The following is a 19,307-nucleotide window of genomic DNA, read 5'->3' as shown; positions in this document are numbered from 1 at the left end:
CTGGAATGCAAAAATAGTGAAATTTTGAATACCAATATAGTTAAATCAAATTAGATAATTGAAAGGTGTAAGAAGCCTTGTCTTTTTTGTCTTTTTTAAAAAGAATATTAAGCTGTCAGACTGTGAAAGCATTATAGGTAATTGTGCTGTGCTGACAATGGCTAGATATTGCAGTGTGCATTGCTATTCAAAAGCGATGTGTAACATAGATTTCAGCATTAGTGTGTGTTTGTTTGTGCATACTTATGTAGGCAAGCTATATGAATGAATGATGCTACATTTTATAGGTTCTTAGGGTAGGTGATATTTCTTCCTCTTATTAGAATACCCCACTTACCTCCATCAGTAGTCCTTAATCCAATTTAGTAGCAATTACTTCTAGACTTCTTTTTGCTGTTCATCCTTGTTAAAGTAGTTACAGTTGCTTTTGCATGAAGCTTGAATTTGAATGTGAAATGGCCCAGTGATTATTCATAAAATGAAAGCGGAACATTCTGTAATACACATCACTGTTGATTGTTTCTAAAGAACATGAAATCCTATTTGAAGTTTTGTTAAGAAAAATTACAAATATTACATTCTGTTTTATTTGGGGGGGATTTGTAAATTCTAATCAGTATTAGAGAAAGGCAATGCTTACTACTGATATTTATAACTTCAAAGGGGGCCCCTTCATTGCTTCTCTGTCCCAGAATGCCTTTGTGTAACTTGAGACCTTGACACATGGAATAGTACTAACTAAGTTTACAGCCATCAATTACCATCTTACTTCTGAAAAAAAAATCTGCATATAAGGGCTTAACACCATGCTACAGAACCAAATCTTCTATTTTCCCCTCTTTGTCCTGAACATCCAGCTAGACATAAAGTTGTTTGTAATTCAAACATTTGCAATTCAGCATTGGGCGTATAGATTGGTTCTTATGAAAGGTATTGTTTTACTGACCCTCTGAATTAAAAATGTGAAACTGCTATATCCAGCATCTGTGTCTGTATTTTTATTTGGATATTTCAATAGTGGGGGATCCTTTGCATGATTTACTGGTAAAATGTTGCATCAGTTGGGTTATGCTCCTTTTTCATTTGGGACAAAACCCCAGGCAAATCTGTGTCATTGTCAGCTTTATTTAAAAGATGACACAAATGGTGACATCTGGGAGCCAATTCATCATTTAATTAAATTAGTCTGTAATAAAATCTCCCATAATGAGATTAAAATTAATTATTAATCAGGAGCTGACATAGGCACAAAGCAGCATAAATAATAAATGAAGGCTGTGTCTGCTGTTTCTAATTGAGGACCTACATTGCTGCAGTAATACTTTTTATGAAGTATTATTAGCCTTCTGCAGTGGCATAGTACTTGTTTTTTTAGTTTGTGATACTAAACTCAGTCATACTAGAAATTACAACCACCTTGTAGATATAATGTGTTAGTTGGTATTTGTAGCAAAGAGTGGGTTTAAAACATAACAATTTGTCTTTCTAATGAAAAAAAGGTACTTTCAGAACCATTAGATTTATAGTGGTTCTAATTTCTTGCACTGGTAAATTACTTACCATATATACTCGACTACAAAATCAACCTCATATATAAGTCAAGGGCAAGTTTTGGGGCCAAAATTATGGACTTTGCTATGATAAGTCAAATATAAAATTTAGGGGCATATAGCAAAGGATCTAAAAGATGAAGCAAAGCAAAACAATGTCAAAGAACTTACAAAAATTCAGCAGACATAATTCTTTGTGCTTACTCTTAAGACTGGATAGATGACAGAGTAAGTTTGGTGCTTCACATATTATACTCTTGCTTTTCATCAGGAGATGGCCCCTTCTTTTAAATAAGAGTTAAGATACAGTACTTATAATGGCCCATGGATACGTCTACTTAGGTTTTTAGGGTCAATTTTTTGACCTAAATTTTTAGACTTATACATGAGTATATACCAAAATTTCATTGACCTAAATGGGACTTCAAACAGTGTATCTGTGCACAGGATTGTATCTAATGCTATTTTAAGGGCTTTTAAGTGGATCCAGGGAATGGGCATGTGGGCTCTTCTGGTAGAACACGCTTATGTGCACCACTATATGTTTGTAGTGTCATCTGCTGTTGTAAAAAGGATTTTTTTTTGGAAAAAAATCAATTACATGTTCAATTTCTGGGTATAGCCAGTTGACAACACAAGAAAATATTCCCTATATATATGAAATTCTGTTGGATATGTACAGTGGGACCTCAATATCCATGGAGGATCTGTTCTGGACACTCCTCCCCATGGATGCCAATATCCGTGGGACATCAAGTCCTGTTGTCCCCAATGGTGGTGCACGCATGCATACACACACACCGCCACGTTGCCGTTAGGGACAATAAGACCTCAGGTAAGCCTCTGTTGGCCCCAATGTCAGTATATGCATGCATACTGGCCATTCAGGTGAAGTACTGTTCTCCCCAATGGCAGCATGGCCACATGCATGCACCACCAGGGGCTTCTGCTAATAGTGGCACTGCCATGTGCATGTGCTGCCATTGGGGACAATGGATGGTTTGCTGTCCGCAGATACTTAAATCTGTGGATGGCAAGTCCATGGATACCAAGGGACCACTGTACAGTATATGAAAATTTATAATTTGTTTTCATAGCATCTGTGTTGTTTATTTATTTATATATTTCATTTGTATGCAAAGAGGCACCTAAGGCTACTCACAGATAAAAACATTTTTAAAATCTCAGTAAAATTTAAAACAATTAAAATCATCTACACACAATATAAAATCAGATAAAAATATAGAAAGTTGAAAGCATAACTAAAAACCACCTGTTCATAAAAACCACCCTGATATCAGTTATATATCAAATACCTGTTTAAATAAAAACATCTTGCTGTGAAGACGAAAAACAAATAGTGAGGGGGCCAGCCTAGCTGTGTAATGACCTTAAGATAGCTGTTGACTGTGCAATGTGAGGTACAATACAAATTGCCCAGCCTGTCAAGAGGTTAGGGATCTGAGCATCTGTCAAATCCACATTCTGTATATATTAATATGTATGGGTAGCTCACATTCATGTTGTATGTATTCCCCATTTGTCATTTCTGTTTTCCCCCTTTCTTTGTAATTCTACTTGGAAAAACTCCAAATTAAAAGTCCACATCTGTATACCTCTTCCCTTTGTTTTGTCCAAATCTGTCCCATGATTAGTTCTGTTGCAGAGTTTTGGGGTGCAGACATGTTTTTTTTTAATAGGATGGAACCCTTCCTTTCTTTTGCTAATTTCTTCCTAGATGTCTTCATAGTTTGTACATGTTTGAAACTGTATGCCTTGCTTGAACACATCATCTCCTTTGCCTAAGATATTTTTGAATACAAAGTTGAGAGACCCTTTTTTTCAAATATGCTTATTTTTGAGACTTACCCATAGCTGGTGGATTCTGAAATACAAATTGCAACAGACTCACAGACAAGTTGGGAGGGTTTTTTAAAAAAAATGTTCAGCAGAATGAAATCCTTGTACAAATTTGTAGCTGAAAGTTCATATCAAATATAGTTCATCTTAAATAAATAAATAAATAATATTGTTAAATTTATTTCTATAAACTGTCGTGACTTGAAGACGCCTGGACTGGTGTAGCTGACAATTACAACCAAACAAACCTCCGCTGAAGAAACTTGCCAAGAAAACCACAGGATAGATTTGCCTTGGGTCACCATAAGTCAGAAATAATTTGAAGGCACACAACAACAACAACAATAATAACAACAACATGTACATTTAAAATAAATTAAATCCTAAAGGCTTTAATAAAAAAGCCTTGTCTTGATTTTGCATCAGACCTCCAAGCAGAGAGGTTTTTTTTATAGTTGGGACAAAAAGGGCTTTTAAGAGCATGCTGTATTATTTTTAATAACCTGTTTTAATTGCTTTTTATTATTTTGAATTGTATGTTTAAAATGTTTTAATGTTGTTAATAGATTAATTTTACTTTAATATGTCATTTTATATGCTTCATACAATAGCCATATTGTACTCATTTTGATTTTTAAACCTCTTTAAGTCCCAGTTTAAGCGACGAGAAATCTAAATAAAACCAATAACAATAGCAGGGCTCTCTCTCATGTCCTCCTATGCTGTATTGTCCCCATTGCTCCAGGCCTCATGTGCTTATAGAGAGATAGGGAGAGGCACTCATTCAGGTATTGAAGTTCCAAGTACCTGACCTAACCTGGAAATCTTGGCCTAGTACAGTCGACCCTTCTTATACACGGATTTTTTATACACGGATTCAAGCATACACGGTTTGAAAATGTTCCAAAAAAGTATAAATTTCAATGATCAAACCTTGATTTTCCAGTTTTTATGAGGGACACCATTTTGCTATGCCATTATATTCAATGGGACTTGAGCATACACGGATTTTGTTATACACGGGAGATCTTGGAACCAAACCCCAGCGTATAACAAGGCTCCACTGTATTGCTTTTTCATCTCATATATGTCATCTCTTTTACCTCAGTCAGTCTGCTTCAAAGTTTGAATTATCCTCTTTCTACAGTGAAATACTTGATCTTCTAAGTTTAACAACTGTTTGCTTTTGCAGTATGGAAGGCAAGGATGTCAATGCCTACTTGCCATGATAGCTGCATGTTACAGTGGGCCCTTGGTATCAACTGCGATTGGCTTCCAGGACTCCCCAGGGATACCAAAATCCATGGATGCTCAAGTGTCATTAATGCAGCAGCATATTAAAATGGTGCATTTATATAAAATGGCAAAATCAAAGTTTGCTTTTTACAATTTATATATTTTATAAAATATTTTCTAGCCATGAGTGGTTGACTCCGTGGATAAAGAGGGCAGACTGTATATGTATTATCAGACAGTATCAGTTACTGGGAAAGGCAGGGAGGAGGGTACTGTTGGGTTTGTTTCCTGTTTATGCGCTAAATAGTGTTAGGCTGGATAGTCTGCTGGTCTGAGCCAGTAAGACTCTTTCTGTGTTCTTTAAAATATCCATATTTGGGTATTTAGACATTAAGAGTCACAGGAAGAATGCTCTGCATGATCAGGAACCCACAGTAGGACTGTTGATACAAGTCTGGATAGACTTCCCTAGTGAGAGCACAGAATATGGCTCATTTGAAAATGGTTTTCTTATGCCTGTATCCTGATTATTTTGCTTGCCAATGATGGCTAGTTCATAACAGGGTGTAAAGTGAAATCAGCAACTTCCTGCAGCAATTGTGAACATCATGTTGTTGTGTGCTTTCAACATTTCATAAGCCAACCAGGTTTTCTGGATCTGAGAGTGTGTGACTTTACCAAGGTCACTGAGTGGGTTTTCATGGCCCAACAGGGAGCTGAACCTTGATATGCAGAGTAGTCGTTCAATGTTCAAACCATGACTTTTCCTAGGCTTTGGCAGGAAATACAGGAAAGTTTGTGTGGCTAGTTAACTAAGGATAAAACGTGACATGCTTAGGCAGTGATGTGTTTTCCATCAGAATACAGAATAGTTTGTGAGGCTAGGATTCCAAAATTAATCATTTGATAGATTAAATTGTCGGGGGGGGGGGGGCATATCTATTAGTACCCTTTGGTCAGCAGTAAGTGCTTATTCCATTGCCTCATACCATGCTGAGGCTGTTTTAATTTTAAATAGTGTTGGAGGGAAAGTACCTAATTCCTTTCTATAATGCCTAGTTTGGCCCTTATTTAAATCCACCACACTACTATGCCTCTGTTTAAACCTTGTGATATTTCCATCTATGACTACAATATGATATTCCAGTAATGGTTATAAAATTGTCTGCTTATCCATATGTTGACTTGTTAAATTTGGGCTTCGCAACTGCAAGATCTCACCTTATTTTTTAAGTGGTTATATTTAGTTTGATTGATGTTCATAGGAAAATTTATTTTACAGGTCATTGTATTGTAAATTGGCTGAATTTTTTCCTAAAAGAGAAATTTAATTTACAATGAAATATATAAGAGAGAAGTGGGTAATGTAACAAGCTTTGAGGCCAGTATTTTTGCCCATGGGACAGTCTGGGGGAAGGGTCTGCATGGACTGCCCTAAAGGCCAGAAAACCATAAAAAGCAACAGAAGTGTTGCCGAGGGTTGAGATACAACCTACTTAAAAAGTGAATTGATGTTTCTGGAGGTTTCCAGGAGGAGCAGTTCACTGTTTGATGTGGAGCATAACATGGGCAGTTTAGGAAATTTGGAGGGTTCAAGGGCCACACACACAAAAAAACAGATTTTGGAGCCATATGCTGCTGCACTCTGCTCAGCTTTGGTCTAAAGCATTTAGTTAATTGGAGGCTATATATATATGCCAGAAGTCAAGCAAGAAAAAAAAATGCTCATGTTCTCCTTTATGACTTATACAATAGTATTCTTTTTTTTAAATGGTTATATACCTGAAAGGTAAAAGGTTTTTCATTTTCTGGGGGGAAAAACTCAGATAATTTATTGGATTCATTTCAGTTTCTCTTTTGGGTTGGTTTGGTAAATGGTGGGCTGTTTTTCAAGCTTTTTCATTTGTTTCGTTCAGTGACAGGTTCAGAAGCTCCAGCAGCTTCTCTGTAGTCCAATAGATTCTTCCATTTTTTTCTACAAATGTATAATACTCTAGTGCCAGCTCTCTTGCCTTTTGCCAAATTAAACATAGGCTGATTGAGCAAGTCTAGCTATGCAAACACACTTCTGAAAAATATATTCACTGACAAGCTGTAACTTTGTGTGGATCCTTAATTGTACTGGCACAAACTCAAGACAATTCCCAGACCATTAGACTAACTGCTGTTGAACTTCTAGAAAGCCCACATTCCCCATCGTTTGTAGGCGGATATGAACTCTGCTGTTTTTAAACTGTGTTTTGGAATCGCCCTTTTGTAATTCTTTTTTCCTCCCAGGTTCAAAAGTCCAGCCTGGTTGTTATTTCTCAGCTTAGAAATATTCAGAGTTAAGAGGTTTTTACATAAAAGTTTTATTGCAGTAGATTACAGATTTCCTTCCCTTATTTTTTTCTAATAAATAAACTGATGGTTTACAGATTTGTGTAAATAAGCCCTAAATTAGAATAATCGAACACAGCAAAAGAAGCAAAATATGACACATCCTGTTTTAGATTATCACAGTTCCATCCAATACATGCCTAGTCAGAAGTAAACACTTTTGTGTTTCAGACTGCAATCCAATATGAATATGGAACTGCATCTTGGGTTTTTAAAATTCTTTAGGGTATTATGTTTTATTTGTTTATTTATATTTATATTATTGTATTTTAATATATTAGATGTTTTATATGTACTTATAAGTATGATATGTTAAATGTTAGTAGTGGAAGAGAGAAATAGAATCATCTGAGCATGCTCACTGTTTCATGCCTTTCTGGGCACCCACATATGGTGACACCAAAGAGGGTAACACCACTATCATTTTGAAACACTTTCTATTGAACCTTCTTGTGAACCTTTCTATTGAACTACTTTCTATTGAACCTTTAGAGGGTCCTTAAGCCTCTGGCAGTTGGCCCATTGATATTCAGATGAAATAGCTATCATCATCCTGGGACACTGGGATTTCCATCAGTTACTTTACAAGTGCTATATGTCTGTTGCCTAGGAACAGTGATTTCTCTGTCAGAAAGATACACACTTCATATCTCATTGGAGGCATTTGTTAATATGGGAGATCTTCTATAGAGTGGTGAGATGATAAATGCCAGACCTAACTTTTAAAACTGAATGGTTTGCTTTTATTTGTTTGTTTGTTTTACAAAGGGATCCGCCCTGCACACTCCGGTCAGCCGGGAAGCAACTTCTGAGGGTTCCTTCTTCGAAACATTCTTTGACTGCACAGAGGGCCTTTTCTATCTCAGCCCCGCAGTTATGGAACTCGCTTCCCGAAGAGCTCCGCTCGACCCCCTCCCTCGACCAATTTAGGAAGAGACTCAAAACCTTTCTCTTCGAACAAGCTTTCCCCCAGATGTTGTAACGCTTCTTTCCCCCAACCCTTGCACTCTTGTACCTACACTTTGGCTAGTCTTTGTATGGTTTTTAATCTGTGTTTTTAATTCTCGGTTTTAATGCTGATACTGTATTGTTTTATTTATCATTTGTTGTTCTCATGATGTTGTAACCTGCCTTGATCTCAAGGAAAGGCGGGCTATAAATAAACGATTTATTATTATTATTATTATTATTATTATTATTATTATTATTGGAAGAGAGTGCCAATAACCAAGCAATATACACATATTCTTTATTTTAACATTATGAATAGAGAGTCTTTTAGTCATTCTAGTTGATTTTAAATTGTATTATACTGGCTGAATGTGACTGAAGAGACTCAGGATTAAATCTACACTCACACATCTCACAGCTTAAAATAACTTGTGTGGTTGCTGTGGTAATAAATTGTAGCACTCTTTTAAGGAAAGAAAGGCTAGATATAAATGGAGTCAATGGAATAGGTGATTATGCAAGACAATTAAGAACATCAAAATAATTGAATTCATCTTTGGGGAAATTAACTACCTTACATCTCATATTCATATCATATTACAGTGGAACCTTGCCATACGCGGGGGATCCGTTCCGGATCCCGCCGCGTATGGCGATTTCCGCCTATGCTCGAGCCCCATTGTAAACAATGGGGCTCGTGCACGGCGGTGCGGAGGTGCGCGGGGTGCAACGGGCGCTTACAGCGCAACGGGTGCTTGCGCCCATTCAACTGAATGGGACGCACCGCCCCGCGCGTGTCCAGTGGCTTGAGCGCGTATGCTCAAAGCCGCTTAAAAAAAGTCCGCGTATGCGGAGGCCCCACTGTATTCCCTTCTGCATCTTCATTTTTTCTTGTCATAATGGTGTCATGTGAAATTTCTGGCCTTAAGATGCTTAGCAGCGATAGGTCAATGAGAACATAAAAAGGTGTGTTATAGAAGTACTGAGTCAAGCTATCAGTCTACCATCAGTAAATCATGCAGATTCATCACACTTTCCAGGAGACTGAGCCTGGGACCTTTGCTTGTGAAGCATGTATTTTGACTTCCCTAGTATAAGCCATATTGGAATCCAACAAGCACTATGTTTTTTTCCTGGTAGAGCTATAGCAATGACTTGTTTGATGTCTGGTCGAGAAACAAAAACAACTGTATTTGCAATAAAAGTCATGCACATATAAGCAGCCTTTGCAATTTGAAAGTATAATTTAAACTTGTTATGACTTGTACTGTGTGATGATTTAAAATCATTTATTATTTACGTTATAGTGCATACTGAAATATTGTCCTGAAATCTTATATGATGAGGTCCCATTCTTGAAAGCCACATTTAAGTAAAGCATATAGAGAAGTGTTGTTGAGTTTGGTAAATTACTTTTTGGATTACTGTTCTCAGACTCCCCTGGTCAGCTGGTCAATTGACTGAGTGCACTGCGGATTTCTGTGAATGGCAATTCAAAAGAATTCAAAAGTTTGGTTTGTAACATCTTGCCTGATGAAGAAGTCAGTGGAGCTTCAAAAGCTTGTAACATGTATATTTCACATTTCAGCTGGCCAATAAAGGTATCATTGTTTGGTGGATTTTTGTTTGATATGCCAGCACAGCTACCCCTCTTTCTGTAATTCAAAAGAGTAATGGTTTCTAGCTCTGGAACCAGCTATGATAATTCCATCTTTTACTTTAGTCTAATGTTGGGGAATATATTTCAGAAAAGAGATTCCAGCTAAACATTAGGAAGCACTTTCTGATTATAAGAACTGTTTGACAGTGGAATATGCTGCTTTGGAGTGTGGCGGAGTCTTCTTAGGATGTTTTTAAACAGAGGCTGGTTGGCAATCTTCTGGGAGTGCTTTGATTGTGTATTCCTCCATGGCAGGGGGATGGACTGGATGGCCCTTGTACTCTCTTCCAAATCTATGATTCTACCAGGGTCTTAATTCCAATTTGAGGATGGTTTTGCAGGGAGCCACACTTTAGCAATGGGTGGGACTTAAGGCATTGGTGCAATGTTTCCCAAATTTTGCTCCAGTTCCCAGGAGCCCCAGTCAGCTTGGCCAACAGTCAGGAATTCTGGGTGATGAAGTCCAAAGCATCTGGAGCACCAAAGTTTGGCAACACTGGGCTAGAGCTACAGACAAGTATGAGGAAACATACATAATCTTTAAGAACTTGCACATTTCCCCACCAAGTGTTAATTCATTATACAGTACTCTGTTTCTTGCTAGTCAGCAATAGAGCTTTGCATTGTAAAGAAAGTAAAAAATGTACTTCAAAAGCAAATATCAATTCAGTTTTGTTTGAAGCTAAAGGGGGGGGGACCTAGGCCTCTAACTTTAAGAGCTGTGTTTTTAAACTTAGTGAGATTGTTCTGGAAAGTGTGACAGTAGCTGCATACCATCCTAATTGGTGGCCTTAGTATTCATTGTAAAGCTAGTGACAACACTGAAGAGATTAGTTAGATAGTAATAACAAACATTATTACTCAATTTACTTAGTAACGGAATGATTTTAAGAACACAAGAAGAAGAATTACACATCCTGTAAGGAATGTAATTAAAAATAAAAATAAAGAACTCAAATGTTAATAAAAATGCATTTATTTATAATCTAAGGTAGTGTAGACAACTCCATTATACTTTTGAGGGCTCAATTGTTTGTCTGTTGTGGCCCTCCGAAGGTTGAACTGCTGTACTTGCTAGGACTGATGAGAATTCCAGTCCAATTTTCTCACCCCATTATAGGGAACTAATGATTTCACCTTTTTGTTGTACATGGCTCAAGCAGTTAAGATGATTGCAAGATCGGCAAGTCGGCAGTTTGAGGCCCAAGTGCCGTGTGATGGAATAGGCTCCGATCACTAGTCCCAGCTTCTGCCAACCAGCAGTTCGAAAGCATCCAAATTCAAGTACATAAATAGGTACCATTTCAGTGGAAGGTTCTGTTCTGTGCAGTCATACTGGCCACATGACATACAAAGTAGTCTCTGACAACACTGGCTCTTTGGCTTAGTAATGTAGATGAGCACTGCCCCCTACAGTCGAATGTGACTTGACAACCTTACCTTTACCTATAAAGTTTAGATATTATAGCAATAGCAATAGCAAGTACATTTTTATACCGCTTATCAGTGAACTAGCACTCCCTAAACAGTTTACAATGTGTAAGCCAATTGCTCCCAGCAAGCTGGGTACTCATTTTTCCAACATATGGAAGGATGGAAGGCTGAGTGGACCATAGAGCTGTGCCTGGGATCAAACTCACAATCTTGTGACCATAAGTGGCTGCAGCATTTAACCACTGTGCCACCAGGGCTCACAATTCACCAGCATCTCTCCTGCTCAGAGGCTGACTTTCTTACAAACCCAGTTTTACTATTGCTAATGGTAAGGTTCTCTTTGAAATTTCTGTGGATTTTAATCAGTGATATTTATTATAGGTTTTGTAGAATGTTGTGCGTAGGGCTTTATATACAAGTATGTTTGGATTGTGTAGGTTTTTCATTTTGTCTTGAGTATTCTCGTATGCTCATTCCAGTAAGGTGCACAAATTACTGAGTTTTACACCACATCTTCTAAGGATGAAGGATATTTTCTCAGTTCTAACTTTAGTGCATACATATTTATTTCACACATTCCATTTTCCAAACCAAAACATAGTTCTGCTTTGAAATTCTTTAAATTCTAGTGGAAATGCAGGAAAAATAAATATATTAGTGGGAAAATGTATGAGTATGCTGGGAAAAATATGTAAAACATGAAATACAAATATGTTTAGGAGAAATATTCCTGATAACATATACAAATTTTTGTTCAGACTATTTTTTAAAAAGCACATACTGATATGGAAACTGGAGGATCTGAATCTAAGACCAGAAGAATGAGAAACCAAATGAAACTGAAATTAATAGATTCATCCATATACTAAGTAGATAGTACTTGCAATGCCAGTTTTTATATGGTTTTAACAATGTTTCATAAAGCAAAGATTTCTTTCTTGTACGTCATTGCCAGAGTTTTAGATAGCAATTTTTGAGCTTTTTGAGTAGATGGGCCTACATTTGTGGGAGGAGGAACATCATTGTTACATTAAAATATTAGACTCAGCACCAGTTTTAAATGACTTATATCATCTTGTTTTGTTTCCCACAAAGATTCTGGAAAGTGTACTTGGAGTATTGGGGAAATTCTTTTTTAAAGAAATGTTGAATGTTATATTGCATAAATTCAGTTCACATGATTTCCTGGATAATACGCTTAATAATGTGCGTAGGGCATTACTCATCTTCTGAAGACATTTTTTTGTTTTGAAAGGCACTTAATAATCCCTTTATGTTGTAAACAGATATCATGATTTTATATTAATTTCTTTATTGTCATTGTGTGTATGTGCCTTCAGGTTGCTTGTTGACTTATGGTGACCCCATGAATTTCATAGTGTTTTCTTAGTTATGGAATTCTCAGAAGTAGTTTTTCCAATTCCTTCTCAGAAATATAGCTTAACTACCTGGTATTTGTTGGTGGTCTTTCATCCAAGTACTGACCAGAGTTGACTCTGCTTAGTGTTCAAGATCGGATAGGTTCAGATGGTCCCTTTCTGTGTTGGTTTTTGTTTTGTTTTTTAATTTTCATAGTTCCATAAATGTTTCTAAAACAATAATCTATATATTTATGAAATGTAGATTGTATTTCTTATAACTTCTGTTTCTTTAGTTGTAATTCATATAAGTATGTTTCATAGGTTTTATATAATTAACAAAAGGTATTTATTTAAAAATACAGAATAGAAATAACTAAATATATTTCCTTTGTTTCTATATTCACTTATGCAGATTTTGTTCTTGGATTCTGGCGTTTGCTTTTGTTGCTGTAGCAATAAAGAGCAATTAGTTCTATTGTGAGTTCTCCAAAATATGGTTCACCAGATTTTTATTGTCATAGAAGCTAGCTATTTTACACTGGATGATGTGATAATATTGGGATTACTTGGAATTATAATATTTCAAATAATTACTGTGGAGGGGCACCTCCTTGAGGAAATCCTCTGTATTATTTCTGACACCAAATAAGTAGTAGCTAAATGTCTAAATAGCAAAATTTCACATTGAAAGATTGGGAGTGTATGCATTACCTGTTCTCTTTGGTAACTTAAGCAAAATGTATGAATTATCTGTTCTCTTTCATAACTTTAAAAAAGTGAGACCTGAGTCACAAGCATAGCTTAAATATGTCAGAATATTAATCTGATTTAAAATCCATTTTATGTTACTGACTGTAGCAGCATAGTTGTTAAAAGTGTGTGTTAGGAAGTCCCCAGGTCAAATATAATCTCAGGCATAAACTTTCTAGATGATTTTAGGGAAACCGTTATTTTCTAAGCCCAAGTGTCTTTCTTTTTTTGTAAAATGAGAAAGCTAATTGTGACCCATTATGAAGGGTTGTTCTCAGGATTGCTGAGAAAATATATGTGAAGCAGTATTTAAAAATGAAGTATTTCAATTTACTATTACTTCTACATAAAAGTTTGATTTTTAAATCAGTAATACATTATGTGGATGCAGATTTGACTTTCAAAAACATAGCTGTGTCTTTAAAAAAGTACAGTGTAGGGTGGTCCTAAATGTAAGCATTAATGATGACCCTTGCAGTCCTGGCAATCCTTTCTAATAATACAGTGTTGGAGCTGTCAAATGATGGCACAAATATCCTAATCTACTGAGATAGCTTTTTAATCCCAGTCATCAATCATGTTTTATTAGCTTTAACGGAGTCAGACTGCTGTCATTTAAATGTTGCTCTGGGACAATGTGCTGACAATGTTCTGCAGGTGTAACTTTCACTCAAACACTATGTCTGGGCAACAAGCGAGATTGTGCTCGTGTTGGGAGAGAGTGCCATCTTCAGTTTTAAGTATCTGGTGTACAACACTGAACTTCAGGATTTTGCTTCTTTGTTGTATGTAAATGTATACTTGCTTGTTCTAGACCTTGGGATAGAGTGGGAAAGGACTTCCTGACATAAAACAGAAACAACATTTGCCAGTTAACTTTGCTGTTGTTGTACCTGTTATTTGGCTAAATTGTTATTTATTGCAATGTCCTAAAGAGCTTTAATTACATGATGAACATCATAGCAACAGTAATAATAAGGATACTTATCATGTCCACAGACATATTAAAGACTGTTGAAATCATACATTTGTATTATTGCAGGAGGAAATGAAATATGGTAACAATAGTAACAATAGAACTATGGAAATTACATTTATGCAATTTCTGTTTTCTGTCAAGTTCTTTCTTTCCCTCTTATTTGTTTATTTATTTATTTTTAAGCTGATCTGCTATTATCATGGGAGTAATGTCCTACTCCATTTGGATGTTTTGATAGAGCTGAAGGGGTTGTATATTGGTTCTAGTATATTAACATATGTTTTATTTTATATTTATTTTATTTTATTTTATGTTTACATTATGGAGATGGTGTTTAATGCATTCTTGTTCTGGGAGAGGAGATACTATTATTATTTCATATTGAAAACATCTTGTAATTTAAAAATACTTTAGTGCTACTACATTTACATTTTGGCTATACTGAAACATTATATTGATGTATTTTGTGTACATATAAGTGATTGTATGCATTTAAAAGAACTTCCTATAATGAGAAGCAGATGTGTCACAGTGACAGCAGGCAAGTAGGGGCTGGAGAGCTGGATTCATTAAAAGAGCCCAGAGATAAATGCACCACATAAGATAGCAAGTGAAAGACAGAAGCTGTTGATGAGGGTGACCTCTGAATGCAAGTCATCTTACTATAAACAGAAGGGTGTGGAAAGCCATTGGTCTGAGCCAAGCTTGTTTACTATCCAGATCTCACTTTCGTTAACTTAGGTAAGCCCACTGAGCCTGCTGTGACTGCTCAAGGAGGAATAAAGTGTCTTAGTTCTACCTGAGTTCGAAGCAACAGTGCTGTCTATGGCATTGTTTCATCCTCAATTTAGCCATGCATCTCCAGCACTTGTGTAGCAGAACATAGTTGGTGCAAAACCTGAAAAGGGAATTGGCACGCTTGGGGAGTTCTTTTAAATTTCTTGAAAAGGAAATGAGGTAAGCTTGTGATTTATTTCCATATGAGGTAGTGATTAGCATGTTCAGGAAACAGTTGAGAGAGCATATAGTGTCTAATAATTTAAGCCAGGAAATCACTAAATTTTTATTTAGATATAATTTCTTTTTTCAGGTTTGCTTAGAGTTGTGTTTATCCCTTTGTGTAGTATTTTAAGAGATTGCTTTCATCACTTTACTTGCAAGCCATTTCATAAATGATTGTTCAATAAATAACATGAATTCATACTTGGATGCATTCATTCTCAGTAAAAAGAAGGGAAGCAAAATGAAAATGTGGATAATTAATACATGAAATATTAATTCTGGCTATCTTTTGTGAGAGAGACACGTAACAGTTTTAGCTGTTCATTAGAATAATTTTTTACTGTAATTAACAGCACAATTATATGTATACTTACTCTGAAGTAAATCCTGTTATGTGCAGTGGAGCTTATGCTGTGATAAGTGTGGGGAACATTTGTAGCCCAATATGTAGTCCAAAATGAAGACCTTTTATGTACTAGTTTTGTAATGTTCCAGAGGTGAATTACTATTTTGACCAGAAAATGAAACATAATTTCTTTCTTTGCTTTGGCGATCTGACCTGGCATTCCAAAGCCAAAATGTCCTGCATTTAGAAGATATGCTGGAAATTTTGATTTGATATATAATGATGCCAATAAAGTATCTGCATGTAAAATAATACCCATTCAGCAGATGTTAATCTGCTGCAGCCATGTATACATAATACATTTTCTACCTTGTAGAAAGAACAGCCGACTCAGATACATATACAGCCAACGTTAAGTGCCGTTTTCCATTCAGGATCCATGATGTGAATTGGCATTAACAACGACTGCTTCTTAAATGTCTCTTTCATTCAAGACAACATTGGAGAGTCCTTGGGTTTAGGAGTAGTATTTTATTACTTTAGTAAAGGAAGTAATGTTTTTTTAGAGATAAATAAAATGCTTATACTGTCCATTTATGAAAATTGATTTACAGCTGGAGGGAATTGTATTGTTCAGGGAGCATGTGTCACAGAAAAAATATGATAAATTATAATCGCAAGTGTGCTCCTCAGTTTGGTTTGTATGAATCTAGTGAATAGCAAGCAGCAGTATCTGATTATATGTTTCTTTTCTTAGTTTGCTCAGTACGCTTAAAATATGGAAATACTTCCAAGCAAAGAATATTTAATAGAAAAATGTGTCTAAATGAATAACATGTAGCATATTACATTTTCTTAGAAATTGTTGAAATGTTAAATTTGTGGAAGTCCTTCATTTTTTTTTTTAAAAAAGTATAATTACGCTATATGGTTGTATAAAATAGTTTGATAAATTCCATAGCATGTACCATAAAGAGCATCTGGGAAGTCCTCTCAGATTTAATGTTGGGAAAATGATGAGTGCATGTTTAGAAAATGGAAGACAGCTGTTAAAGAAACATAAATGCCAAACAACCTATTAAGAGTATGTTGAATGATATCTGGTATTATTTGCTTACCAGTGGTAATTTAAGATGAGCTAAGAAAAGCAACTATAATGTATATTAGCATAGTTAGAATGAAATAGCATTTATAGTCAATTTCTTCTCTCTCTCTCTTTTTACCTCCACCTTTGGTATGTCTTCCAGTGGAAAAGATAATGTTTTCCTTCCTCCCTTTCTCCTTGTGCTCTGAAAATGTGGTCCAAAGAGTTGAGGGGGAGGCACTGTGGAGCTGGTTTGGAATCAAGTGAGAAAGAAAAGCCCTGCTGCATGAGAGGAAGCCCCTTCGTGTGATGCTGAAATTCTAACATACATTTAACATTTGGAGTATGCTTCAAGTTTGTTTGAAAGCAGTTAACTAATGGCAGGAATGTGTTAAAATATTAATTACAAGTAAATAGAAAAACAACAAATGACAAGTATTGTAGAGATGAAAATGATTGCAAACGTTTCTTCCAGCCAGTCTAAAAATACACTTTTAAAAAGCAAAACAAACTCTAATGCAATTTACCCAACATGTCATCAGTATGAAAAAAAGTATTTGTAGAATAATTAATTTGAAAAAAGGATATATATGATTTACATTGTACTTAATCTTAAAAGTCCATGCCCAGTGATGATAACTTAAATTAAAGCTATAGTATCTGTAAAACAATATGGGCTGTGGCATTTAGTTGTAAGGAATAAATAATCACAAATGGAGAATTGGGCTCTATTAGGACCTCTTTGTTTGATTACAGTAATGGGGAATATTCAAATAAATATCCTTGTAGATAAAACTAAGTATTCTTACTGATCAAAATGGTCACGTTTTGTTAAGAGTGCACCTGGCTATTAATTGACATGTAAAATGGTCGGTGCTTAATCTAATTAACAATAAAAATAAACATGAAAAAATGATAGTACACGACAGTATATGAGCCCAAATTCTAAAATGTCTTTAAAGTGAATACAGATGTATACTGGATTTGTATATATGTTTAACAAAATTTTACATGCTGCAGACTTCAAACAAGGACCCTAAAACTACATACATTTCCATGATTGTTTAGAAGTTAGCTCCACTAAATTCATTAAAATATATTCCCAGGTAGGCATGTAAACTATTACACTTGGTGAAGTAGTTAAGCGCACTTTTCACATTTGCTCTATATCAAAAATAGAGGTGAAAAGGAGGTTATTCTACATTTGAAATTTTTATTACTTTTTCTACACTTGAAAAAAAATATCACTATTGTACGGTAGGGCCTTGGTAACTGCTGGGATTTGTTTCCAGCCCCCCCCCCCCCCCGGATACCAAAATCCAGGGAGGTTCAAGTCCTATTAAATACAATGAGATAGTAAAATGGTGTCCCCTATATAAAATGGCAAAATCAAGGTTTGCTTTTTGAAATTTAGATAGATAGATAGATAGATAGAATATTTTCAGTCTGTGGATGCCTGAATCCATGGATAAAAAATCAGTGGATATGGAGGGCCAACTGTATAGAAATGCATGTCCATTTCTGGGCACCACAATTCAAAAAAGGTGTTAAGAAATGAGTGTGTCCAAAGGAGAGTGACTAAAATGGTGAAGGGTCTGGAAAACATGCCCTAAGAGGAACGACTTAGGGAGCTGGGGATGTTTCGCCTGGAGAAGAGAAGGTTGTTTTCTGCTGCTGCAGAGAACAAGACCTGGAACAATGGATGCAAGCTCCAGGAAAAGAGATTCCACCTCAACATTAGGAGGAACTTCCTGACAGTAAGGACTGTTTGACAGTGGAACAAACTCCCTCAATAGAGAGTGGCGGAGTCTCCCTCCTTGGAGGTCTTTAAACATAACCTGGATGGCCATCTGTCGGGTATGCTTTGATTGAGAGTTCCTGCATGACAGAATGGGGTTGGACTGGATGGCCCTTGCGGTCTCTTCCAACTCTATGATTCTATAATGGCATAGTGGTAAGAGTGTTGGTCTATGACCAGGCTTTGATTCCCAGCTCGGCCATGAAATTCACTGGGTGACCTTGGGCAAATCACACACTCTCAGCCTCAGGGGAAATCTCCTCTGAACAGATCTTGGCAAAAACAAAAAACCCACCACCACCACCTTAATAGGTTCACCTTAGGGTTGCCATAACTCGAAAATGACTTGAAAAACAACAACCATAAACATTTACATGCAGAATGGAATAAAAAATGTATTCCTTGAATGATTGCTTGACATAAGTAGTAGCTTACTTCCATTTATGCCTCTGCATATATCAGTTGATAGATTTGTTTTAGGTTTTCCATACATTGGAAATGAATTGAAGGCATACAACAACAACAACATATCGCTTTAGGCTGAAACTGGTTTAAATATGTAGTTGAATTTTGTCTACTTCATAATTTGGAGAATGATACCACTGTGCTCTAGGTTGTGACAAATGAACAGTATCTTTTATTTAACTTCCTTTCATAATAATCCAGAAAAAATGTAGTAGAATGTAAGGGACAAAGCCAAGAATTAACTTGTTAAGCATGAATGCATCAGCTTTTCCAGTATTTTTTTCATAACACCCTAGATTCCCAAATTAACTCTGAAGTTAAAAATATGGTTAGTGGGTTAGGTCATTCAAATTCATTAGCATGAGATGCTTCTACTTCTTTCAGATTCAGTAAATCAGGAAGACTTGCTACCTTAGGAAAATTAGTTAGTATCAAGATAGCAGGAAATGCAT

At 36.0% G+C, this 19,307-nt stretch overlaps 1 protein-coding gene across 15 annotated transcripts in view; it reads left to right on the top strand.

The window, feature by feature from the left end:
• Positions 1 to 19,307, top strand: part of EYA4 (EYA transcriptional coactivator and phosphatase 4) — a 171,702-nt gene that overhangs the window by 37,988 nt on the left and 114,407 nt on the right. The window contains exon 1 of one of the 15 annotated variants that reach the window (XM_042476100.1): positions 14,883 to 15,117. The exons of the other annotated variants lie outside the window; for them this stretch is intronic. The gene's annotated coding sequence lies outside the window, so the exon portion shown is untranslated. Of the gene's footprint in view, positions 1 to 14,882; positions 15,118 to 19,307 lie in introns of those variants that run through there. 15 annotated transcript variants of the gene reach the window in all.

Source organism: Sceloporus undulatus, chromosome 1 (assembly GCF_019175285.1).
Source record: "Sceloporus undulatus isolate JIND9_A2432 ecotype Alabama chromosome 1, SceUnd_v1.1, whole genome shotgun sequence".
NCBI lineage: Eukaryota > Metazoa > Chordata > Lepidosauria > Squamata > Phrynosomatidae > Sceloporus > Sceloporus undulatus.
This window is presented reverse-complemented; position numbering and strand designations above follow the sequence as displayed.